The sequence below is a fragment of the Callionymus lyra genome, chromosome 18 (assembly GCF_982586985.1).
Source record: "Callionymus lyra chromosome 18, fCalLyr1.hap1.1, whole genome shotgun sequence".
NCBI lineage: Eukaryota > Metazoa > Chordata > Actinopteri > Syngnathiformes > Callionymidae > Callionymus > Callionymus lyra.
Genome location: NC_141835.1, coordinates 15,392,465 through 15,404,533, shown reverse-complemented (window position 1 = coordinate 15,404,533; position 12,069 = coordinate 15,392,465).

Below are 12,069 nucleotides of genomic sequence, written 5' to 3'. Positions count from 1 at the left end.
CGGTCCCGGACTCTTCCAGCTCTGCATATTCACGGGCCTGTCGGCTTCTCCGCAGGCCGATCCATAATTAACAGCTGTTGGCTTGTCACGAGCCGCGGTCCTGGCACACGCACGCATATTGATATTCACCGCCAAGACCCCTCGCTCGCCACCCAGGGACCGCAGGGGCCGTGAACCCACATCCTGCTTCCCCGAGTGATGGACGCTCGGCTCCAGAGCCGCTCCCTCCTGATCAGAATTATTTTACTCTCCATTTCCCTTTTTGGCATTCTTCATTTTTTTTTGGGGGGGACTTTTTGTCTCTGAACACTGTCATTTAGTCACCTTTATACTACAGTGACACAACTTTCCCTGAGTATATATTCTGTAAACTTTATTTTACTTTCCCTTCTTTTTCTTTGACTTTTTTTTTTTAATTTGGAAAGTGTTTGACAACTTTAAAAAATATATATATAATCTGTTTTTTTAATCTCTTATCTTTTTTTAGTAATAGCTATTTTATTTTCAGCCGAATAGAATGTGTCACTTGGTATAAAACCTTCTTATACGCTCTTTAGAATTTATTTTAAACTGTCTTTAGGAATTATTTAATATGCTTATACCTTCTTTGAACAACAGAAAGGAAAATAGTTTTATAAATTCGGTTCTATTGATTATTACTGTCTTAAAAGTATTTTGTTTTGAAAAATATATGGTTTTTTTTCTCTGAAGTAACATAAGCCAGTGACTCTTAGAGTCATAGTCATAAAAAAAATGTGTTTATATGAAGGTCGGTCCGTGGATATAATGGCCACATTAAAACCGGATCCGCGGTGCAAAAATCATTGGGGAACCCCTGCTGAAGAAAAGGGGTCCCCAACCCGACTGGTTCAAACGGTTAGCTTCCTTGTCCTCCACTTATCCGGGTTCTTGTTCCTTCGATCACCATCCAACTTTCAGATAAAAATACCAAATCTAAGCCATATATAGAGTTTGTGTTTGACTCACGAGCATCTTGACGTGTCTAGAGTCACAGACTAATGTTACTTTAGAGAAAAACGCGACACAAACAAAGCACATTTCAGACATAATTTGACATAATAAATGTCCTTGTTTGTGGCCCAAACAAAAGCCTCATGGATCAGTACCACTACCCAGACCAGCGACGACTACTACTTTATTTGTTCAGGCTTTTCCTTGATTTTCTGGAACTCCTGTTGTGTTCTCAGTTTTATCTTGACCTTTAAAGTATATACTTTATTGAATATTGTTTTGATTGTTTAAGCGCTTTGTGACCCTGTTCTGGAAAAGCGCTATATAAATAACAATTACTTACTTACTTACTTGTGTCAGTGAGGAACTGAGAAGTTTTTTTAAACAAAAATATATTTATAATATATTTTTCGTAATTTGTCAATTATTTTTTCTTGCGCGATATACAGAAGGTACTACAAAAATAGATTTATTGGAACTCTTGAAGAACGTGTAGCTCCACAGAACGACAAAAGCTCCCATGTTTACTCTTAACCCGGAATTGTTTCATGATAGTTTTGGACCTAAAGAGTATAAATACTAAGACATATTTTTGATGAATCAACCTCTTACCTCGTATCACTCCGGCCTCCTCGTCGTATCTCAAACCCTCCGATTTCCTTCCAATCTTAAGAGTGCACATGGGTTAACGGAGCACTTTCGGAATATCTAGCGGAATTTCTAATTAATCTCCACTCATAGCCGCCGAATCGGCGTTAATTTCCCCCTCAAGGACTTTTATAAATTTCATCATTAATAAAATCAGACATTCAATTAGACGCCAAATCCAGATCGCCAACTGTTTCATAACAGTCCGGCGCCGCTTTTTCCTCCTTTTATTAAGTGGGAGAAAAAAATTTCATTAATCTAATTGTCATCGCTCCTTCTCTTAATTAGCTCAAATTAACATGATTAATCACAATAATGACCAAAACTCATTCAATTACAGGGATTTTCAATGGCAAGTGGATGTGTCGCCGGGGCGACGGGGGCGGGGCGGCCGGCGGCGGGCCCCGCCATTGGTCGGCTATTATCCCGATGACTGGCAGGTTATCAATCATCCGGCGGTTTTAATAACAGCAGCCGGACGGAAAAGGAGGCTCAATTTTATTTCTTTGAAATCCTTTAGAAGTGGGATAAGTCGTCCCCCCCGCTCGATGATCGCCTTTGACCGGAATAATAATGAAGGGTGGGCGCGGAAAGTGGACTCATCCATATGTAAATAAATCTGCTCATCTCTGCCGATGCTTTATTGAAGAGAGACGTACGAGTTTCGGGCTCAAGACGGGAAGTTTGACCACTGTCGTTTTTTTTCTTTTCTGTTTCCTCCGGGAACGACTCATGACTCAAAACACCATCCGGTTCTTCCGTCTCATTTGACGTTTTTCATGGTCCTGTCTTTTAATTTAGCTTTGTTTTTACGTTACATATGGGGTTTTTTTGGAATGTTTTACTTGAGGTTTACTTCAGAGGTGAGCTTCTCGAACCATAATGCTTCGAATATACAGGCAAGTAAATTCGTCTGTATCCTGATCTACCGTCATGTTTTGAATAGATGGGCAAGACGGTTTTCCTAAACATTAATCAAAGTAAAATATTATATTATAAGTCCCTTATTTGGATTCTCTTATTTTAAAAATGTAAAACATCTTTTTTGCATGTTTGCATAAGACGTTTCTATTTGTTCAGGCTTTTCCTTGATTTTCTGGAACTCCTGTGTTGTTCTCAGTATTATCTTGATCTTTAAAGTATATACTTTTTTTTAGTATTGTCTTGATTGTTTAAGCGCTTTGTGACCCTGGTCTGGAAAAGCGCTATATAAATAAATATTACTTACTTACTTACTTACTAATACAAAAGTAACCATTAATGGTATTTATATGGTCATACGTTTATTTGTATCATGGTTGTACTAATTTACAAGTAGTTTAAACTTTATTTTTCATTTTTTTTATCAGCATGACATTAATAGTTTACCATGTTTTTTCAATAAAAGTATTATTTCTCATGTAGAAAAATCTATGGACACGTGGTCCTTAGTAGAATTTCTGCAGGTAACATTTTATCTGTATTTAATTTATTTGAGTAAAGTAATTTTGATCGTTACTATTATTTTAGGTTTAAATAAAATGAATAACACATTGGAGACTGTTTGACACATAAAAAATAAAAAGAATATTAACATTAAATAGTTTAAAAAGGTTTTTGTTTTGGCTGTAATGACTATATTGTACGGCATTTAATCGATCATCTAAAACGATCAGCGACTGATGATGAAGATGATTGTTAGTCAGCAGATGAGCTGGAGAAGGAGGTGAAGACGAAGAGTCCATCCTTCTGTATCTATTTTCATTTTCTAAACACCCCCTCCCCCCCTCCGTCGTCGTCCTCCTCCGTCCTCCCGTCTCCAGACATATGGATTCAGAGCGACGCCTGCTGCTCCGCCGTCGCTCTGATCTAACAAGGCAGGGGAGCAGAAGCATGTCACCATTTGTCACACTGGGGCACCAGCAGGTAGACCCGCGGGTTCCCCGGGACGGGAGGGAGCGCCGCAGATGCCGGGGTCCGCCCTGGGACCAGCCACCCAAATTTCTAGACCTCCGCTCCATCCATCTGGAATGAAGGCTGCGATGAGAAGGCTGCTTAGCTTCCATCACCCTGAGGAAGGCCCATCTGGATGATGGAGACCCCCACACACCCCCCCTCTACCTCCCCTATCTTACCCCCGCCTCGCTCTCTGGAGAGTCCAGACCTCCACCTCTGGTTCTCCTCGCTGCTTGAGAGGAATTGATCAGGGGGACTCAGGTGAAGTCAGCTGGAGCGACGAGACTGAGGAGCCTCGTCCTTCACTCGGTGGAGCTGGAGTCTCACATCTGTCTGAGGTTCTTCTCTGACGGTGGTCCAGATCCACGTGAACACACCAGATCCTCCTGACCCGAGTCGACTCTTAACCCTCTGCTCTCAGAAATGTAGGACTTTTGAAATGATATATAGATAAACATGCAGTAATAACGAGGTATAATTCGAGCCATTTGTACTTTAAAGTGAGCTCCAATGGACCGACACATGATACACAAGATACACACTCACAGGTCATGTACATGTATTAAGGTTGTCACGATATTAAAACGTTGATAAAATAAATATAAAAGTCCTTCAGATTTTAAAGAAATAGAAATAAACTAACCTCTATATAACACGTTCAATATTTATGATAAAAAACTTTTTGCAAAAAGAAACGGCGATAAAAAAAACAAGTTCCAGGTCTTTTTTTCTTTTTACAAAAAAAGTACAAAAATAAAAATAATCAACATTAACAATTAGATAAATATTGTTGAGGTTGTATTTTGTGCAAATCTAAATACTGGGCTTCTTGTTATTCGAAGCATTACCTGCATTATATCCAAAAGTATCAATACACAACATTTTAGGATCAATACGTTTTCGTTTTTTTTTCCGATCATTTTGACAACCCGACACACACTTCTGCAAATCCACACAATGCAGGTCCACCATGAAAATGTTACAATGATAGAAACACACACACAAGTTCCCTGCACTTATAAGTGATCAACATCTACACAAATGAACACACACACATACACACTCACCATAGGAAGACAATGAACACATCTACACAACTGAACAGTACAATATTAAGCATTTAAAGACTTACACACGTATATATACACTTGCACACACATATACTGACACATATACACGACACAAATACACAAACACACTTCTAGACAGGAAGTCACACACAAGCACACAAAATATACAGAATTCAGGGCATGAATGAACAACAATAAACGCACACATGTAACCTTTTCCGCACACTTTTGTCATGATGAAGACACACCTGCACAAACATGCAACACACACACACAGTTGTGTGTCCATGGGATCTTACAACAGCCTCGATGTTTTAACCAAGTAACAACAAACGAGAACACACACTCTGAATTAGTCACGTGAAGGTTGTGTGGTTAAAAGTTGTGGGTCTGCCGCACAGTCTCTTCTGCATGAGGGAACAACTGGAGTGTCGGTCCCTCGCTGTGGCCCGAGGGGCTCTCAGATCGATGGAGTCCTGCATCAAAACAACATCCAACAAAGGCAGTTTTTGCCTTCGTCCCGAGTGTGTGTGTGTGGGTGTGTGTTAGTGTGTGTGTGTGTATGGAGAGCATGTCTCAAGGTCCCCTCGAACCCCAGCCACCCCTAGAGGGAGCCATTCAAGTGCATAAAGTCCAAATAAAGCGCAGTTTGTATTTTCATTGGAGGGAAAAGTGAACCCAATTTACACACTGCTCCATAGGGGATGAGCACTCGAGCATACCGGGGCCCCCCAACACCCTCACCACCCTCACCCCACTTTTGTGTGCCGCATTATTGTTGAAATAAATAACCTTTCACTGCAATCAGTGAAGGGATCTTCACTTAAATTATCACCGCACAGATAGCTCACTCATGATCTGCTTCTATATCCATTAACTATCCCGGGAAGTGATTTATAGCAGGAGAGCAAGGGACCAAGGATGGAGTTTGGTTAGACAATAGTGCCCTCTACTGGTCGATGAGGGAAGGACGCGTTCAAAAGATTCCGGGTGCGTTTTAAGATCATAGTTTTTAAGCTTTAAAAACCCGTATAACAAATGTATGTTATCTTGAGATTGGTGCATAAACGTTAGGGAAAGTCTGAGAATCAAAAATGGAATTAAAATATAATTAACCTGTTTCCATTTTGAGATAAAATAACGGTCAAAAGTCAAATGTTTTATGTTTATTCAGCAAGATAAGCTTGAAATAAATCACTCCTGTCCGTTGTTGTTGTTTTAGTTGTTGTATCTTTGCTTGATACAAAGTGTGTCAATTTGCACTTATTATTCCAGTCTATTAAAATTAAAAACGGAAAAAAGCAGTATCTTGTTTTTTTTACACTCAGAGTACACACAAATGTATTTCTGTACTGTTGCAGAGTGGAACCTATACGTCTTTACAACGCAAAAAAAACAATTTTAATTGAAAAAAATAAATTTCTTTATATCTGTTAATCGCAATTAAACTGGCTTTTTAATTTAACCTCAAATTTATACCTTTAAAAAAGTTGTAACTTCTTCCATTGGTGGAAAAATGAGTTTTTCTGTTGACTCTATTTCTATTTCTCGTGTACATTCCATAGCTATGTATTTTTGGATTATCTCAAACTTAATTCTACTCACAATGTAAGCAACGACTTCAATTATTGCCCTAAAATAATACATGTAAACAGTGTGTATCCACAGAACCCTAAACTAGGGTTTTCCAAAATCTTTGTTTTGGTCTCGTGCGGTCCCTCGGACTCTGTCGTCTTCAAATACATTTTTCGACTTAAAAAATGTGTGAAAATATTGGTTTCAGAAAGCAGAATGCTCGTCAAAGGGTCTCCACGAAGATCAAGACTGATCTGAGGACGTGTGGAGAGGAACAGGGAAACTCGAGGAGCGCCACCTGCTGCCCATCCTCGCAACCGAAGTAGGTTTCTTGCGTCTTTAACCTCAGTATAGCTGGAAACATGGAAGATCTTCTCTCTGCCATGGCTCCACCGACTACCCCCCCCCTCCACCCTCCACCCTCCACCACCACCTCCATCGCCCCCCCACTCCACCTCCACTTCCATCCTTCCCCTCACTCCTGTGATGTGTCGTTACACGCTCGACTGGCTCCTCTTCCATGACAGACTGTTACTTCCTGGAGCGGAAACGCATTTGATTGTTAACATCTGGGCCATTACAATTGCAAACCATGCCTCTGTACATCAATCAGGAAGTGATTTCAAAACAAAGGGAGCGGCCTCCGATCAATCTATCGGGGAGCGGGGGGCATTACATGCTCCTGTAATCCCGGCTAATTAGCGGGATAATGGGAATGAGATTTATGAATTTGCCAAGGAGAGCGGAGGTGCGAGGGTGCGAGCTCGAATTAGGCGGGACCCTCGCCAGCATTGAGGCGCCGGGTTGAGATGGTTGAACATCTTTTCGAAGAGAGGATGAGGGGAGTCGGGCTCAAAAGGCACGGCGGACAGTCCGGCAAAGGCTACTTGTTGAGCCTTGGAGGAAAGTCCCACCATCAAGAAATAACACCAGGATTCTTCTCTGGCTCCAAAATAATGGAAGTTGACATGTCAGACCTGGGCCACATGCTGCCCTTTGACTGTATTTATGCATTAATGCATGCATTTAATGCATTATCAAATGTATTTTGTATTTATTATTTATTTACATTTCAACACAACACTCATTTACTCTCAAATGTATACCTTAAAAAGTTGTAACATCTTCCATTGGTGGAAAAATGCTTCCAATTATCAAATGTATTTTGTATTTATTATTCATTTACATTTCAACATAACACTCATTTACTCTCAAATGTATACCTTAAAAAAGTTGTAACTTCTTCCATTGGTGGAAAAATGAGTTTTTCTGTCAACTATTTTTCATGTACATTACATAGCTATGTATTTTTGTATTATCTCAAACTTAATTCTACTCACAATGTAAGCAACAACTTCAATTATTGCCCTAAAATAATACATGTAAACAGTGTGTATCTACAGATTCCAATGCATTATCAAATGTATTTTATATTTATTATTCATTTACATTTCAACACAACACTCATTTACTCTCAAATGTATACCTTAAAAAGTTGTAACTTCTTCCATTGGTGGAAAAATGGTTCCAATTATTATCAAATGTATTTTGTATTTATTATTCATTTACATTTCAACACAACACTCATTTACTCTCAAATGTATACCTTAAAAAAGTTGTAACTTCTTCCATTGGTGGAAAAATGAGTTTTTCTGTCGACTATTTTTCATGTACATTACATAGCTATGTATTTTTGTATTATCTCAAACTTTTTTCTACTCACAATGTAAGCATCAATTATTGCTCTAAAATAATACATGTAAACAGTGTGTATCTACAGATTCCAATGCATTATCAAATGTATTTTGTATTTATTATTCATTTACATTTCAACATAACACTCATTTACTTTTCGTGTGTACTTTTTTGAGGATGTATTAATCCCTCAACATGTTTTTTAATAAGTTAGTTGAAGAAATATTTGAAAAAAACTCATATATACAAGAATAAAATTGCAGCTTATTTAGCTTAATAAATGTCACGGCCTATTGACTAATGTGCTTTTTTTAGGGATTTTTTCATCTTTCTTTTTGCTCAACGAACATGCAGAGAATTTAATGTGGCCCTTGAAGAATTATAATTGCCGACCCCTGTTATATGGTCATATCCTAAATGTAACACTTTCATGTATATTTAAATATACCATTATTACAAAAACCTATATTTACTACTACAGTCTCATGAGACATTTGTTAAAACACCAAGAATAAAATATTTACAAATTGTCTGTTCTATTGATTATTACTGTCTGGAATGTGTTTATTATTATTAAAATAAATATATTTTATCTTGAGTGACATCAGCCTGTGACTCTTGACACATCAACACATTCATTTCAGTCAAGTCCACTTAAAAGATAAACCTGTAAATGACAGATAAAAAACTTATTTTAATTTTTTTTTTACTTTTCCTTAGGTGCTGTACGTGAATATGATGTCGCCATCAATCCGGGCCGCGGTGCAAAAAGGTTTGAGACACCATACGTCTAAAATGCATGAGCAATACACACACACACACACACACACAAAATAAACTTAAAACTAAGACAAAACTGAGACTAAGACAGAACCGGATAAACCTAAAAAACACAAATATATACGGTCGAACAGAAAAGGATACGGTTGAAAAGTTATACACATCAGAAAAAACACTAATACTAATGATAGTATTTGGATTAGAATAAATGTGCCTGTGTTTTTTTGGAAAAAATCTTTTTAAAACACTTCAAAGTCAGAAGAATAATCTAAATCTTACAAATGTAAAAAGAACGATTTTTACTTTTGATTATTCACATCATAAAAACAGCACATATTAAATAAGTGAGAATACACAAACAAACACAAATAAAAGCAACCATTAAAGCTCATATGAACACACACATGCTATACATACAGATTCATGAATCCATACACACACAAAAGAGGCACACTTTTTTTTGTTACTTTCTTTTATTTATGGGTCTGTGTGAGTAGATGAAAAATATAAAAGTTCATTGTTGTTTTTTAAAAATAGTTATATTTACTGATTTATTATCAGAAAAATGCATGTTATTTTTAATACTATTTAAAAAATCGTAAACACGTGTAATACAGAGGAAGCACATCAAAATAATGTTATTAAATGTACATATAAACATAAGGAAAGATTCAAAATTATTTTTAAAACACTTCAAAGTCAGAAGAATAATCTAAATCACAAATGTAAAAAGAACAATTTTTACTTTTGATTATTCACATCATAAAAACAGCACATATTAAATAAGTGAGAATACACAAACAAACACAAATAAAAGCAACCATTAAAGCTCATATGAACACACACATGCTATACATACAGATTCATGAATCCATACACACACAAAAGACGCACACTTTTTTTTGTTACTTTCTTTTATTTATGGGTCTGTGTGAGTAGATGAAAAATATAAAAGTTCATTGTTGTTTTTTAAAAATAGTTATATTTACTGAAAAATGCATGTTATTTTTAATAGTATTAAAAAAATCGTAAACACGTGTAATACAGAGGAAGCACATCAAAATAATGTTATTAAATGTACATATAAACATAAGAAAAGATTCAAAATTATTTTTTAATTGTAATTATCAACAGACACAATAAATGTTATTAGTTCAAAATAACTTCTTTCTAAGGAAACATTTTCTCCAGTCCAGAATTGAGACTGTATTAAAAAGCGTAATTGAATTGTAATAACCTCCAGTGACCCTCCTACGTCTCATCATGCCTGCATTCAGCCCTGAAGTTGTAAAACCCTCACCGTGCTGAAGTGCTCTGGAGCAACACAAGCGCGGTGTGTGTTTTTTTCCTTTCTTTTTTTTTTTTGTCATGAAGAAAAAGTGTTGAAGGTGAACCAAAAGAAAAGTGCTGGCTCCACTTGTTCACAGAAGCTCCGCACGAGTCCCCGGAGGAAACGGTTGCCGTCCCGGAGGTCCGGATCCTGACCTTGCCGGGGACGGACGTCTCCATTAAAGCTCGGCGCGGTGATAAGGCCATTTCTTTTCTTTCAGCATCCCTTTAATGTCATCCCTGAAATATGAAGTCATTAAGCGATATTAAAACAGTGCTGACAAACTAATTAACAGAAGACATTATACGGGACGGGCTCGATTAATCCGCTTTAATTGCTCTTTTAAATGGAGCCCCAATTAAAATTAATAAAGATTTACTGGTGATCAAGCACAACTGCACCAAGAAGTGCTTGTCTGAAGGGCAGCCTAAAGTCAGCGGCCCCCCGCACACGAGTCGCCCCCTTGGTGCCGCTCCTCGCTGAGCTGCGTGAACAGGATTAGAACGGAGATGTCCCAGTTCCCCGGGGTCGCCGGGTCCTTTTTTTGTCTGCAAGTGCAGCGGGTGAGGAGAACAAGTGTGTGACACCAGGAAGAGATCAAAGTGTGGAGTCATGTGGTCGTCGACTACACACTTGTTTTAAGATGCACTCTAACACACACAACTACAAAATGATTGCGCGGAACACAAAAATGCTTATCCTCTAAACATACAAAACAAACACACACTACTAACAACACAGATAAATACACAAACTTGCACAAACTGTCAGAAACTCAGACACATACATATTCACCATGATAAAAAAAACAACAATCACAGACACAAACTCAAAAACACAAACTCCCAAGTTAACACAGATATACAAACTTAGACACACTTACAGAAAACACAAAACAAAGAACACACATAGGCAAAAACGGATGCACAACACAGTAGATGCGCAACAATCCTAGATGCGCACACAAAGTCAAAAACACAGACAAACACACACCCTGACGGATGAATAAATAATAAATATACACAATAAGGAAGCACACAAACATACGAACAGATAAATAAACAAAACACACTAACAGATGAGCAAAAGACAAACACACACAAAACAAAACTGTCACAGACACATGCACACTAAAACTAAAAAAAACACAAAAACAATTAGTACAAAAATAGTACGACAGACATTTAAAAAAAACAAGAACAAAAATAAACACACTAACACAGACACAGACACACACATACATCTTAAAAGAAAAACATCTAGCAACAAAACTAATTTAATAATAATATAAGAAAAAACACACAAAACCCCAAAATACACATGATTGTGTCAGAAATTCAAACATCCACACAAACACGCCTGTCTCTTATTCTTATAAACACCATCACAAACTACACACAAACACATAAACACATGAAATGTGTGAGGTGTCGATGCTGTTTCTCGCCACTAGATAACGCTGTTTCTCTTCCATCTCCACCTTCGAGCGTCTAAAGATCCTCAAGCTCTCGGTATTAAATAAATATTCACAAAAGAAGCGTAAACATACAATAATGTCGTTAAAAGAAAATAAAGATTTTGACAAATGTCAACTCCCTGCTCTGGTCAGAAGATTTGTACACGCACACACACACAGCAAAAATACAAGCAAAATGAGAAAACACTCGCTAAAAAAAAACGCAAGATCAAAGATGGAAAAAGACAAACGCATAAAAACACTGACATGAAATAGGAGAAAAAGAAACACAAAAACAAACGCGCAAACAAACAGAAAAAACAGAAGAACAAAGATAGACAAACACACTTTCAAGCAAACAAACTTTTAAACCCACACAAATATACAGACACGCACTTGGTTACACACACATTAAACAAACACAATTACACAGGAAAACTGATTTAAATATGTTCATAAACACACATACAGAAAAAGACACACACACACAACAATAATACAAGCAAAATGAAAGAACATGCAGAAAAACACAAGATCAGGGATTAAAAATAAATAAAAAACGCATAAAAACATGGACATGTAATACAATGAAAAACAGAAACAAATGT